Here is a 14120-nt window from a genome sequence, read left to right as displayed (position 1 = left end):
CACATACCATTAACATTAAAGTATGTATACCACCAAAACATTTGACCCTAAAAGAAGGTCCGTTGTCAATTGTAGGTCACAAATGACAGCCTATATGTAATGATTTGGCACACATGTGAAACGCTGATGAGTGGGATTCCGTACTATCTTTGACACACAGAAATGGCATTCCGAATGTGTCACACCCTAAACAGCCTCTATGTACAGAGGTGACACACCCACCATCTATTTTCAAATTATGAGATTGTTAGCACTACATGTTACACTTACACTTGTCAGAGTGCTGTGATAGTACAGAGGAGTGACTTGCACTCAGGGAATGTGTGTTGTAATGAACTTATTTGCACATGCTGTTCCTGTGGTCATTTTGTACTGTTCCATGATTGCTAAGAACTGTGACAATGTGACGTGCTCATGTGAAAAAAATGGCAATGATGGTGTTCAGGGGGCGCAACGTGGCGCCAGACCAAGATGGCCGCACTGATGTGAGGCTCCCGACCGACCGAGCGTTTCAACACATCCTACAGTGATCCTGTTGTCTCTCCTCCGATGCTACTCAGTCCCATTGCCTACCTCTGGATGTGCTGATTCCGGTGATACCGGATTTGCCCTGACCAACTGCACCTGGACGGGATCGCGGCCTGTTTCGGCTTGGGCGGCTCGTGGTGCTGCTGTGGCTGCCCTCCGGGTCGGCCTCCCTCTGTCAGGACAGCCCGGTGCTTTGCGGCCTGGTTGACGAGGCCTAAGATCCTTCCCGCGGTGGAGCTCTAGCCCGTGGACAGCGGTGGACTGCTTCCGAGGTCTGGGAGGGGCTCCGACCCTGCAGGTGAGAGCTGCCCGCTGCCTTTGGGCTTCGCTTGTCGTGGCCTGCCCGCCCCCCCCTCTGCTGCCTTTGCTGGACTCTGCAGCGTTGCGCTGCTTCTTTGGCGCCTGGATCTCCCGCCATCTTGTCCTGTCTCCTGCGGGGTGGGGGCGGCCCGGAGCGGCTGCGCTGCGACAGCGGCTTCTTTGCTCCCCCGCCCCCCCGGGGGCACAGACTGCCTGCACCTGCGGATTCTGCGCTTGTCCCGCTTACCTCCATAGGGGCGAGTTCGGCTGCCTGCTTCTGTCCTGCCGGCCCGTGGAGCTGCTGCTGCGGTCCTCCGGAGCGGCTCCCCTCTGCAGGGACAGCCTGGTGCTTTGTGGCCTAGCCGGCGCGGCTCTTGGATCCTTCCCGCGGCGGAGCTCTGGCCGCGGGACTATCGCGACTGCCTCGGACGCCTGGGGGGGCCCCAATCCAGCAGGTGAGAGTCGCCGCTGCCTGCCCGGCCCGCCCCTCCACCCTCCTGCCGGTTCGGTTGGACCCAACGGCGCTCTGCTGCGCTCGTGGCGCTTGGCCCCCCCGCCACCTTGGACCATCCCCTGCGGGGTCGTGGAGGTCCGGGGGGGTTGCGCTGCGGGGGCGACCTCTTCGTTCTCCTCCTGTGGCACTGACTGTCTGCACCTGCTGCCTGTTGCACCCTTCTCCAGGCCGGATTTCCCACACTGCCTGTGCAGCCTGTGCCTGCACCTTGCTGTGACCATACTGCTTTGTACCCAGCTGCTGCGATCAAGCTGGGCAGCCCTAGACTCTCCTGCACTACATACTCGGCCCTAGTGCGGCTCCTCCCTCCACCTCCCCCCCTTACCTGTTTTACCACACAGGCTGCTCTCTAGAGGGGCCAACGGAACCCACAGCCCCATTCACAACCCGGGGCTCTGCCCTCTCTTCCTACCCTTTCCCCCCTCCCCCCGCTGTTACTGCACTAACTATTGCCTTACTGCCTGCGTCTCTACCTTTGGAGCCAGCACACTGGATTAATTTACTGAGCTGCCTGCCGAGACGGTGGCACTGCGTGGGACGTCGGTCCGCGGTGCCGCCAATCCATTGGTGCTGAATTCCTTGCCGCCTTCCTGCGGCAGTATCATTTGGCGGTCTTCCTGTGGCCTCCTCGCAAGACACCTCTCCTCTGCCTGCGAGCGCCCGGCTGGTAAGGCACTTTCTTCGCTTTCGCCCCAGACCTCTTTGCGACCTGGCGTCCGCTTCCCCTCCATCAACGAGGGCGCCCAGAGGTGTCATGGATCGCAGCGACGCCAGGCAGTCCAAGATACCTTTTGAAGCCAAAAAGACTCCCAAATCGATTCCGGAGCCTGATGGGGGTCTGTCCTCCCAGGAGCCTCTGGATGAAGACTGGAAGACGCTGTTGCTGGGTCTGAAGCAGAGCCTCTCTACGATCGACGCCAAGATAGACAACATCAACACTCGCATGGACAGCGTCGTCTCCAAGCTTGAGCAGCATGACACCCGCATCAAGGAAACGGAGGATAGAATCTCTGTCCTGGAGGATGGCGCCACCTCAACAAGTAAACAGGTCACTCAAATGGATAGGCTGCTCAAGCTCATCGCTGATAAGAACGAGGACTTGGAGGCGCGGTCTCGGCGCAATAATGTCCGTATCCTGGGCCTTGCGGAGACAACCAACACTGGTAAAATGGAGACCTTCGTGGAGAACATGCTCGTCGAACTCTTTGGTAGGGAATCCTTCTCGTCACACTTCATTGTTGAGCGGGCCCACAGATCTCTGGCGGCCCGCCCACCTCCTGGAGCACTACCGCGCCCCATCATTGTGCGCTTCCTGAATTATAGGGACAGAGACTCTGTGTTAAGACGGGCGAGGGAGGTGGGAACTGTAAACTACTGTAATACCACCCTGTCCTTCTTCCCGGATTTCACCTCTACCGTTCAGGAAGCCAGACGTAAATACACAACGGTTAAAAAGAAGCTTCAGGCGCAGGAGATTCCCTATGCAATGCTCTACCCCGCCAGATTGAAGGCGACTTTCCGGGGTAAAACCCATCTCTTTCAAAATCCCCATCAGGTAGAGGACTTCCTTAAGAGCTGCAGGGCGGAGCGAGATGGTGATGGTGCTGCTCTGCGCAGATCCAGGTCGCGATCACCGCTGTCGCAACAGGACTGAGAGACACTGAGATGGTATGGTCCTCCTTTTATGTCCTGACCTGAGCGCTATATTGATTTGGACACACTTGGTTTTGTGTGCTTTGTCCTGATGCTGGCTCTACTCGGGGCCGAACTGACTGAGACTCCCATATGCGCTCGGTCACCCACCTCCGCCCCACGCCAGACGACAGGTCTCCCTGTGGTCAGTGGGTGTAAGTAAGGAGGTGGTTCGGTACATCTGGGGCCCCTAGTTCCGGTCCCCCCAATGGGCGAACCCCTGAGAACCTCCTCCCTCCTGGGAGGTGGTATTTGTGTTCTACTCTGTATAGGTTGTAATTGGTATGAGTTTTGGGGAACCGGGTGGGGGCTGAATTCCCGGCCAGTTGGGACCTAGTCATTTTAGTTTTGTTGTTCCTGGGTGGTCCGAGGGGGGCTGTCTGCGAGACGATTGTGCTATGTTCAAAGTTGAATATGCTTTGGTCCTAAACTGTGTGATTTTATGCTACAGGATGCTGCATCTGTATGAATGGGTGACGTAAAGTCTGAGCCGCCTGCGCTCCAATTCCAGCTGGTGTCATGGAATGTTAGGGGGCTGAATAACCCCAGAAAGAAGAGACAAATCTTGGGGTATCAGGACAGGCAGGGTGTCTCAATTGCTATGCTCCAAGAAACACATCTGTTGTCCGATAACACCTCTCCCTTTGCATCTCGTTGGGCTTCCTGCAGGGTTTTTTCCTCCTACTCTAATTACGCCAGGGGTGTTACGATCTTGGTTAGGCGGGGCTTGAGGTTTGTTCCTGCAGGGATGGAGGCGGACCCCGGGGGGAGATACTGCATTGTCTGGGGGACACTACACTCCCATTCGGTCCTTTTTGCCTGCTACTATGGCCCCAACATTGATGACACCTCATTGCTGCTCACATTATGGGGTAAAATCCAGACCCTAGGTATAGGCCATGTGATACTAGGCGGCGACTTTAATGCCGTCGTCATGCCGTGCATGGACCGCTCTCACCCGCAGACGGTGCACTACTCTCATACTCAGCGCGTCCTCTCTTCCTTGCTGACCGACCACTCCCTCATTGATTCTTGGCGACACTTGCACCCATCCCTTAAGCAGGGCACTCACCACTCGGCAATACACTCCACATGGGGGTTTTTAGACTACGTGTTCTTGTCAGCGGGCCTTTCCCCCTGGCTGACCAAAGCCATACACCTCTCAAGGACATTCTCCGACCGTTCCCCGGTCCTCATTTCACTGCGCATCCCCCTTGAGACCTCCCCGTATCTCAGCTGGAGCCTCAACCCCTCACATCTTACTGATTCTGCTTTCAGGGCTGACCTTGAACAAGACATTCAAGACTTTTTCGACCGGAATGTAGGGTCGGTATCTGACCTCACTATGGTGTGGGAGGCCTTCAAGGTCACTGTTCGCGGGTGGTGCATCTCTAAAGGGGGCGGTGTACTCAAATCCTTGTGGGGGGAACTTCGCAAACTCGAATCCGAACTGCGGGAGCTGGAGCACACTAGTGCGAGCGAGCCCCGGGGCCATTCTTCTAATGCTCTCCTTCGTGAAAAACTGAACGAATATACTGAGGCGGCGGATAGGGAGTGCAAATTCCTCGGCAAGCAACATACAGCGCGGGTCTTTGGCGAGGGAGATAGGCCCGGTAGGGCACTTGCCTCTGCTGTACGCCCCCCTAGGTACAATGGCTATGTCACCACTTTGTTGGATGAGCACCAAACTCCACAACGGGATTTGCCTGAGCAACTCCGCATTCTTACCAAACATTATTCCTCTCTCTACAACTCTCATAGATCGGTTCCTATTGACCTAAGTCCCTACCTAGATGATACTGCTATAGCCTGGCTTGGCCCTTCCCAACAAAAATTTCTACACCACATACTCGAAGTGGATGAAATTAAGGACGCCATCATGTCCATGAAGTCGGGCAAATCGCCTGGTTCCGATGGCCTGCCGGTCGATTTCTACAAAGCATATATTCATATCCTTGCCCCTATACTCCAGCAGGTTTACTATGCCTCCCTTGAGGGTGTCCTTTTGCCCGCATCCATGCGTGAAGCACTCATCACATCCCTTTTGAAGCCTGGCAAGCCTCCGGAACACTGCGACTCCTATAGACCCCTCTCGCTACTTAATACAGATGTCAAAATCCTAGCGAAGGTACTGTCATCCCGCCTCAACCTGCTAATGGAGCGTCTGGTCCTCCCCGACCAGGCGGGTTTTGTTCTTAATAGGGCGACCTCCCATAATTTACGCACCCCTCAGGCCGTCCTACAAGACATTTATCCCAGATGCGAGGCTGCGGCTGTGTTTCTTGACGCCACCAAGGTGTTTGATTCACTTGAGTGGGACTACCTATTTGCCCTCCTTGAACTCATGGGGATCTCTTACAGCTTCCTCGACTGGATTAAGCTGCTTTACGGTGAGCCGCGCGCTTCCGTCCTCCTAAATGGAGCACGATCTGCCCCCTTTCCCATCCACAGAGGTACCAGACAAGGTTGCCCCCTCTCCCCCGTCCTTTTCGCGATAGCCATTGAGCCGCTTGCTGCCAAACTCTGACAACATCATAACCACCGCTCTCTAATATACCCGGAACGGCATCTCCTAGTCGCATTATATGCCGATGATATAACTCTCTATATCGACAAGCCACGAGACAACCTTAACCCCCTGCTACGGGAAATTACTAAATTCGGTGCTATCTCGGGAGTTCAGATTAACTGGGCGAAGTCTGCCCTCTTCCCCTTAACTGATAAGACCGCACAATTTCCTCTGGACTATCCTCTGATATGGGAATCCGAGGAACTCAAGTACCTTGGCGTGGTGGTCTCCCGTAATCGCGAGGCCCTCATTAGGGCTAATTATGGCACCGCTCTGGACAAAATCACTGACAACATTACCAAATGGATCCATCTCCCACTTTCGATGGCAGGACGCATTTGCCTTATAAAAATGGTTGTCCTTCCCAAGTTGCTCTACCTATTCACCAATATACCTTATAGCCCAGGCTCCCACTTCTTTCGTGCCCTTAATTCCCAACTGTTGAGACTGATATAGGGTGGCAAACAGGCTAGGATCAGTTTAAAGACGCTGAAGTTACCCTATCACCAAGGCGGGTTTGATGTTCCTGACTTTCAGCGGTACTATGACTGTGCCCAGGCTCACTTCGTGGCGTACCGGCTACATCCCCCTCCCTTTATGGCCCATCTAGGGTGGAGGATGGTTATATGCGTCCCGTTCAGCCATCGGGTTACCTCTATACCGAATCGAGAGTGACGGACCGGGACCCCACTACTGTAGACTGCACTGTCCAGGCCTGGCGTCGTATTGCGGCTCATATGGAGGTCACCTTTCTGTACTCTCCATGCATGCCCCTAGCCCACGACCCCAGATTGAGCATAGCCTGTGAGGAGATAGGGCGCAAGTTCCTCAAGAAGCTAGCGATTCATACCTGGGGAGATCTTTTCCTCCAGGGGCAGTTCCGCTCCTCTGCACAGTTTTTTGGGGAAACCCCCCCCACGGTCATGGACACGTTCCCTTATGTCCGCTCAAGACAGAATGTCAGAGCAGTCCTCCCGAACTTTCCTGATCAGCCGGACACCCTTCCCCCTTACATTCGCTTTTACAAACTGAAACCCCTAAGCACGTGGTATCCATGCTTTATAAACATGCTCAGCCTGCCCCGTCGCCTCCCCCAATCAAGGCCCGCAGCGAGTGGGACGGTGACCTTGATACACCGCTCTCTGACGACCAGTGGGAGGAAAGCTGCTCGCACACCACCGCAGTTACCGGAAATACCCGCTTGCGCTTAATTCACTTTAAATTCTTGCACCGCACTTATTTCACTCCTTCCAAACTGTTCCGTCTTGGCCTCCGAGATTACGACCGTTGCCTCCGATGCGGGGCAGGAGGGGCTGACTTCTTCCATCTGGCGTGGACCTGCCCTGCAGTGGCGGAATATTGGCGTGCCATTTTTAGAGCTTTATCTGATATGGTTGGGATCGGTATGGAGCCCTGTCCTAAAACTGCCTTGCTGGGACATGCGGTCCCGGCACTGAAAGCACACACATTTTTTTTTGCATTAGGCCTTCTGTTGGCCAAACGCCATGTTGCATGTAGATGGGGCAGAGGACGAGCTCCCAAATTCAAGGTCTGGCTCAATACGATGTCTACCTGGCACGATCACCTACACAACTATTCTGAACTCTTACCGCACAAATCACGCCCCAAGGATATATGGGGGCCCCTCACTGCCTATCTGCTCCGACACCAGAGCGAAGACCAATCTGATACCTGAAGTGCTCTTCCCCTTTCCTCTGTCCCTGGCCTGCTCCTAGCCCCTACCGTCCTTTTCCTGCACCGCCCTCTTCCCTTCTTCCCTCCCTCCTTGGTGTGCGTTCCGGAGTCCGAGCCTGCCTGTACTCAGCGCCCTGTCCTGTGTCCCCCCTCCCTGTCTCACGGTACTCTTCTGCCTCCTCTTCATAGATGGTCCTCCTATACTCAATGCCCAGCTCCGCAGCCTGGCCTTTACCAATGCGGTGCCCTGGTACTCGCGACACCACCATGTTATGCGTAGCATTACTCACATGACCTTGGCACTCTACTGAACTCGCAAACTTAGGGATGTGATGTCCCCCCCTCACCTCCCCACCCCCCCTCCTCCTCTCTTCCCCTCCTATCCCGTGTTAGCCAATAGCATTTCCAGGGTGCGGACCACACTTATTCTGGCGGAGACCACCCCTGTATTTCTTTTGCTGTATTCTGTGGTGCCTCACCCCTAAATCCTCTGATCCACATACAAGATATGGTGGTACATAACGGGTGGGATTGTTCCCAGTTCTATGTTTTTGGGGAAAAAATTACAAAAGAAGCCTAATTTGCATTCTCCTTGTATATGGCCTGCCTTCTCCTACTGCTATGTTTTATACTGTTCCTGACTGTGCTTCATTTCTAACGCGGCGGGCCCTAAAGGGTTGTAGGCGACATGCTGTGTCTAACCATCCTACCATGTTGTGTTAAGTATGTGCCTACCTTTTCCTTCCTTCCCCCCTTTTTTTCGTGGCTGCCGGCCTGACGTCTCAGGTTGTAGGCGACGGCTGTGTGTAGTGTATACTGCTTCAACATCTAATAAAGGCTTAAAAAAAAAAAAAAATGATGGTGTTCTTGGGGGAAGAGCTTTGTGCGCAACCGAGATAGCACAGGACTCCCGAGACCTTTGCCACCTCCCGCATCTATCCTGAATATTATCCTGATTATGACGATGGGTTATTAAAGACGCAACCCAGCTGATATAATTGCTGCTTTCAGTACTCGATTTGGACTCCAGGAACCGTAACTACGGCACTTCAAACTTTCGTGGCCTGCTCCATGACACTGCCTGGGGCTCGAGTCAATGTGGTGCCCAGGTAGTAATTGAACAACAACGGCCTACGGGGTCCATCCCACGACCCCGGAGTTAACTTTCGGTTTCGTTTTTGGCTTCTCTGCCCTCTTCTGCCGCGAGACCGCTCAGACAACCCGGGATGCAATTTGACCCCGCAACTCCACTGTTTGATTGCCATCAAGTGTCTCTGGTCATGTGACATTGGGCAGGAACTTGTTTCTGGTGAGCCCGGTGGGTGAATCGAGAGGAGTAATTTTTTACCAGGTCTCGAGGGCCCCTCAGGGGCGCAACACCCAATAAGGCAGGCAAACCCAAAAGCGAGAAACGGAAGACCAAGACCGTTCACCGGGTGGTGCGCTATTCAATCGAATATCATGGATCGTTACACTCATCCCAAGGGGTCCCCCGGTGTTACGAGTAGGTCCCTGGGAGATGCGGGAGACAACTCAATGGCGGTGGATGACTTGACCCTGCATGATGTCATGGGCGTCATTGCTAGTATGAAGACCTCTATCGGCCATCAATATGAGGCTCTGGCCCTAAAGCTCGACACCGTGGCAAACGATGTCAACTTGATCAGGGCGGATTTATCAAAGACTAACGAAAAAGTTAAATCCTTAGATTTCAAAACCTCCAGCCTTACGACTGATGTGTCCGATTTACAGACGGAGGTTCGCAAACTGCGATCCTCTAATAATCTCTTTTCTCGCCGGCTGGAGGATTTTGAAGGTCGGGCCAGACGCAACAACGTACGTATCATTGGGGCCCCTGAAAAACCGGAAGACACAACCGTAGATCTCCTTGTCGAGGACCTCATCCTAAACCATCTTGCTCCCAAAGGCCTCAGCAATTTCTTTGCGGTGGAACGCGCACACAGAGTGCCGGGCGGGAAGCCAAAGCTGGGCGCCCCTCCGCGTCTCATCATCGCCAGAATTTTTAACTTTAGAGATAGAGACGCTATCCTGCAGGCGTCGCCGGTGGGCGGCCCTACGAAGTTCGAAAATACTACGGTGAGCTTCTATCCAGATTTCACCCAGTTCGTTCAGAAACAAAGGATGGGGTTTCAGGGGGTGAAGCAACGATTGAGAGACATGGGTCTGAAGTATGCGATGCTCTTTCCATCTCGGCTGCGTGTAGAATACGAAGATCGGACGTTTTTTTTACCGCCCTGAGAATGTGAGTGACTGGCTCGATACGTTGCCCATGCAGCGGGATCGCCCTGAACATTCTGAAGGAGCTGTAGGCGGCTCATTGGCACAGGAGTGAGCAGTGGTTTCGGATTTCTGGACATTGTACACAACTGGCAGCTGTGGTTCGATGACTTTTACAATTGCACTATTTGTGGTGGAATACCCAGAGGTGGTGGGGGGTGTGAGACTCTTTCCTCCTCCGGGTTTCTTTTTGTAGACTAGTTTAATGTTAGGGCGACAGGCACACTGCAAGTTGTGATGGCTTTTGAGTCTAACGCAGGGGTGCAGGGTGGGGGGATATGTTTTTGGTATTTGTTGGCGGATGGGGGGGTTTGTGTGTGTTTTACTTTGTTTCAAGGCAACGCATTGTTTAACTTCTAGATCTGGGTGTTGTGCTCGCTGTGGGGCGGATTTTGCATTTATTTCCTGGGATGGGGGTAGAGGGTTGAAGTTACTGTGCTGGAATGTTAACTGGTTAGGGGTTAGGATAAAGCGTGGTGTTGTGCTGCAACTACTGAGGCGTCTCTCCCCTGATGTAGTGTTAATGCAAGAGACACATCTGATCGGAAATACATGCCACGCCCTGAATAGGCGAGGCTATCGTCTCCTGGCACATTCTGGATTTACTACTGGTTCTAGGGGGTGGGTGCTAGTCAGGGGTTCCCGCCCCCTGGAGGTAGACAATATAATCCTTGACGACAGGGGCGCTACGCTGCTCTCATTGGTAGATGGGAGGGGAAGACTGTCTCACAGCTTTCCGTTTATGTTCCTTCTGGCCTGCAGACTGCGACCTTCGCTGATTTGGGGAGAGTAATTCTGGGGCTTCCGGAAGGCATTCTGGTTATGGGTAGAGATTTCAATTCTGTTGTTTCCGGTTGGGAGGACCGTTACCCCCCCAGAGAACTCATGAGATCGCAGTCTTGGTTGGGTGGTTTCATGGAAACGCTGGGACTGGTAGATTGTTGGAGGCTACTGCATCCGGGACAGTCGCAATACACCTTCCACTCTGGTGCTCACGGCAGTCTCTCTAGACTTGATTATGTCCTGATGCCGGCAGCGCAGGCCTCTTCGATCAGGGAAGTCAGACATCTGGCTAGGGGTATCTCAGATCACTCCCCATTGTGGATTATGATGGATACGAAGATGGGAGCAGAGGGTCGCGTGGCCCCGAATAATCCTTGGTATCTCCGCGACCCCAAAACCCGGGCAGGTCTCTGGATCATTATTTTGCCGAGAATGTGGGGTCTGTGTCCTCATCTGTTTCGCTGTGGGAGGCTTTTAAGACGGTTATCCGTGGCCATGCGCTGTCGTTGATTGCTGGCGCCAAGAAAAAAATATAAAAATAAAAATGATGGTGTTCTTACTGGCTACTCCTGCTTCAGCTGCAGTGGGGTGTGGTCCACCTGCCTCATCTTCCTCATCATCGTCCGGTGCATCTGGCACTTGTATCTATGTGGCATTGGTGCGTACACATATGTTGTGCAACACACAACATGCAACGATCATCGTTCACACAATGTCTGGGCTGTACAGGAGCCTTCCACCTGTGATGTCCAGGCACCTGAAACGTGACTTCAACACGCCAAATGTGAGTTTCACGATGCCCCTATTGCTTTGTGGGCCGCCTGTGTGTTTGGGGCTCGGAGGGTTGTCATCATCCAAAGGCAGAGTGCATATCCTTGATCACCTGTGACAGTGCAGAAAGACATGAGTCAATAGTTGGTTCTTCATGATGTGTTGGCAGGGTCACTGATTCATTGGTGTGTGATATGTGTGATTTAGTGATTCCTGTTTGACATGTACTGCTTGTAGCAAATGAGCGGCATCAATGTGTATTATGTAGCCTCACTGCTGCTCCTCCCTCCCCAAGCCTATTTACTACTGTGCGCAGAATGGTTGCATCACTGGTGCACCATTGTCATGCCTGTCTGCGCATATCCACAGGCCTGACAGCGACACTGTGATGTTGTGCGTTGAAAGTGGGCGGGAACGTGTGTGTAGGCCTATGGTAAGAATAGGACAGACACAGATGTAGAGTTCATGGCTGGCTGAACTCATAATGCGGTTGAGGGTAGACCTTTGGCTTAAGCTGCTGTAATAGCGACACACACAACAGTTGGCATGTATGATCCCGGACCCCGAGCAGGCTTGCGCTCCTTCATTTACCCCTTTGGCTGAGCCCACGCTCCGGGGCCATGCTACATTGCAACATTGTCCATAGTTTGACGGGTGGCGCAGACACTACAACAGAGACACACAAATTAGTTACTTCCTTGGCAAGGCCAAAACTTAACCTCACCCAGGGCCCGGGTTGATTAACCACACCCCTACGCTGGACTGTCATATGGAAGCCCACTCCGCTTACGCTTACAGGGGGGTACAACACAGCGGCATGTCCCAGACCTTCCCCACTGCCCTCATGCATAAATAATGACCACACAGACACACTTAGATAGTTTGTGGAACTGGCTCTGGGCACGTGCGACCGGCCCCTTTTATTGACAGGTTCACATGTCCAGTGACGCCTGTGCTGGATGGGTATGGTGTTAGTTTAAGCCAGCCCTCAGGGAGTGGTTGGTGCTAGCAACAACTACAACAGTGATCAGACCATCAGTAGTTCAAAGTTCAAACAGCAAGGGTCCATGACTTGAGCTGTACAGAGTTAGTGGCCCCTGGTGCACTGCGGCTGGCACAGGCACAATGCCACGGGACGGTGACTTGCGGTGCACTGAGGTAGAGCCACGTGAGCTGAGCAGGTCCTCGTCGATGTCCAAGGACTATGTCGCGGAGTGTTTCGAGGGACAGTGGAAGGTGTTCTTCCAGGGCATGATCCAGCAGGCAGAACCAAGCAGAAACAGGCAATATGGAGGAGATGAATGATACTCATTCTTTAAACCAAGTCAGTATCAGCTACATGATGATGAAGACAACCTCCAGGCCATATACTCAGATGCCACCAAAGTTCAACCAGAGAGTGTCCATGAATTTCGGGACACAGAGTTAGTGGCACCAGAGCTGAAAGGGGATGATGTCTGCGATGAGGCCTGTACAATGATATAAACTCTGCCATTAATAAATCAAGACTCAGATCCAAATGTATGACCTACTTGACCACAGTGTAGGCCAAAGGCAGTAGTCAGCAAGGGACCACAGACATGTGTTGTTGGAATGCTATGCACTGGGTTGGTGGCACCACATCGAAGGGAGTACAGTGATATCAGACGTCTCATTAACATATGAACTCGGCAATCATGATATCAAGACTCAGTACCAAATGTGTGACCTACTAGACCGCAGTTTGAGCCAGAGGCAGCGTGGGGTACGTCAACGAGTAAGGAGTTCAGGGGGCCTGTGTCACAAAGGCCAGCGATGGTCTGAGGAGGCTGCCAAGGTCGTGGGCCTCGGGCTTGGAGCTTGCACCTGCACATGGTGGGCCCGCTTTGACACATGCCGGTGTCGGCAGGTGTACAACAAAGAAAGGGTACCTGGTTATCTGTTTTACCGCTATTTATTTTAGGTGGAGAAAAACAGTGACCAATAGGTTCATATGCTTATGATGTATAAATTACATTTATTTCATAATTATTTCAAACATATTTTTTATAGACATTCACTTCATGCCTGAAATGCGATACATATAAAATACACAGCTTGTGGTTTGAATACATAAGCAATGTGAATATGCAAAAGGAACAGTGCAATGATATTTACAAAAACAAATGTACAAAGTGCGATAAATTACACCAGCGTTACACAGTTATTGAAAATATCCTATTCTACCAATCAATAGGCATTTTTTAGGAAGGAACTTTGACCACATGGGAAAATCTCTTCTCCGAGGGGTGCATTGTGAATTGTCCACCCTCACCAGAGAATTGGAATTAGCAGTTGCCCTATGTGGAAAAGACAGATGGAAATGGCTGGCGTGTTTCTAATCCCTGCGGTGATTCACAGGATTGTCATCAGGGCATGAGAGCAGGGTGTAACCTACAAGTGAAATTAAATGAAAAAAACTATCTGAAAAATGGGGCATCTGCTCTTCTCTAATTATTTACAATATTGTTATTGTTAATGTTATTGTTAATTGGTATTTATAAAGCGCTAAATCACCGTCAGGTCTCTTAGCGCTACGGGGGGAGGGCGTGGCTGCATAGATGACAGTCGTGTCAGGTGAGGAATTAAGGTTAAGCTGTGCTTATGGCTTCCCTAAACATGATTGTTTTGAGCTATTTCCTGAACTGGGGAAGGTTGGGTTCCTTTCGGAGTTGCTCAGGTAGCTGATTCCAGAGTTGGGGGACAAGGAGGGAAAAGGCTCCGCCCCTTTTGAGGTGAGCTTGTAACGTGGGCAAGACAGGAGACAAGCCTCAGAGGATCGCAGAGAGAGTTCTGGGATATAAGCCTCCAGGCGTTCTTTTAAGTAGGTAGGGGCTAGGCGGTAGACTGCTTTGTGGGCGATGCAAAGGCCCTCGAATTTCGCTCTTTGCCTTATAGGAAACCAGTGCAGTTTATGCAGTATCGGCGTGGCATGGGACGTTCTCGGGAGTC

The sequence above is a fragment of the Lissotriton helveticus genome, chromosome 8, assembly GCF_964261635.1.
Source record: "Lissotriton helveticus chromosome 8, aLisHel1.1, whole genome shotgun sequence".
In the NCBI taxonomy this organism is placed as follows: Eukaryota; Metazoa; Chordata; class Amphibia; order Caudata; family Salamandridae; genus Lissotriton; species Lissotriton helveticus.
This window is presented reverse-complemented; position numbering follows the sequence as displayed.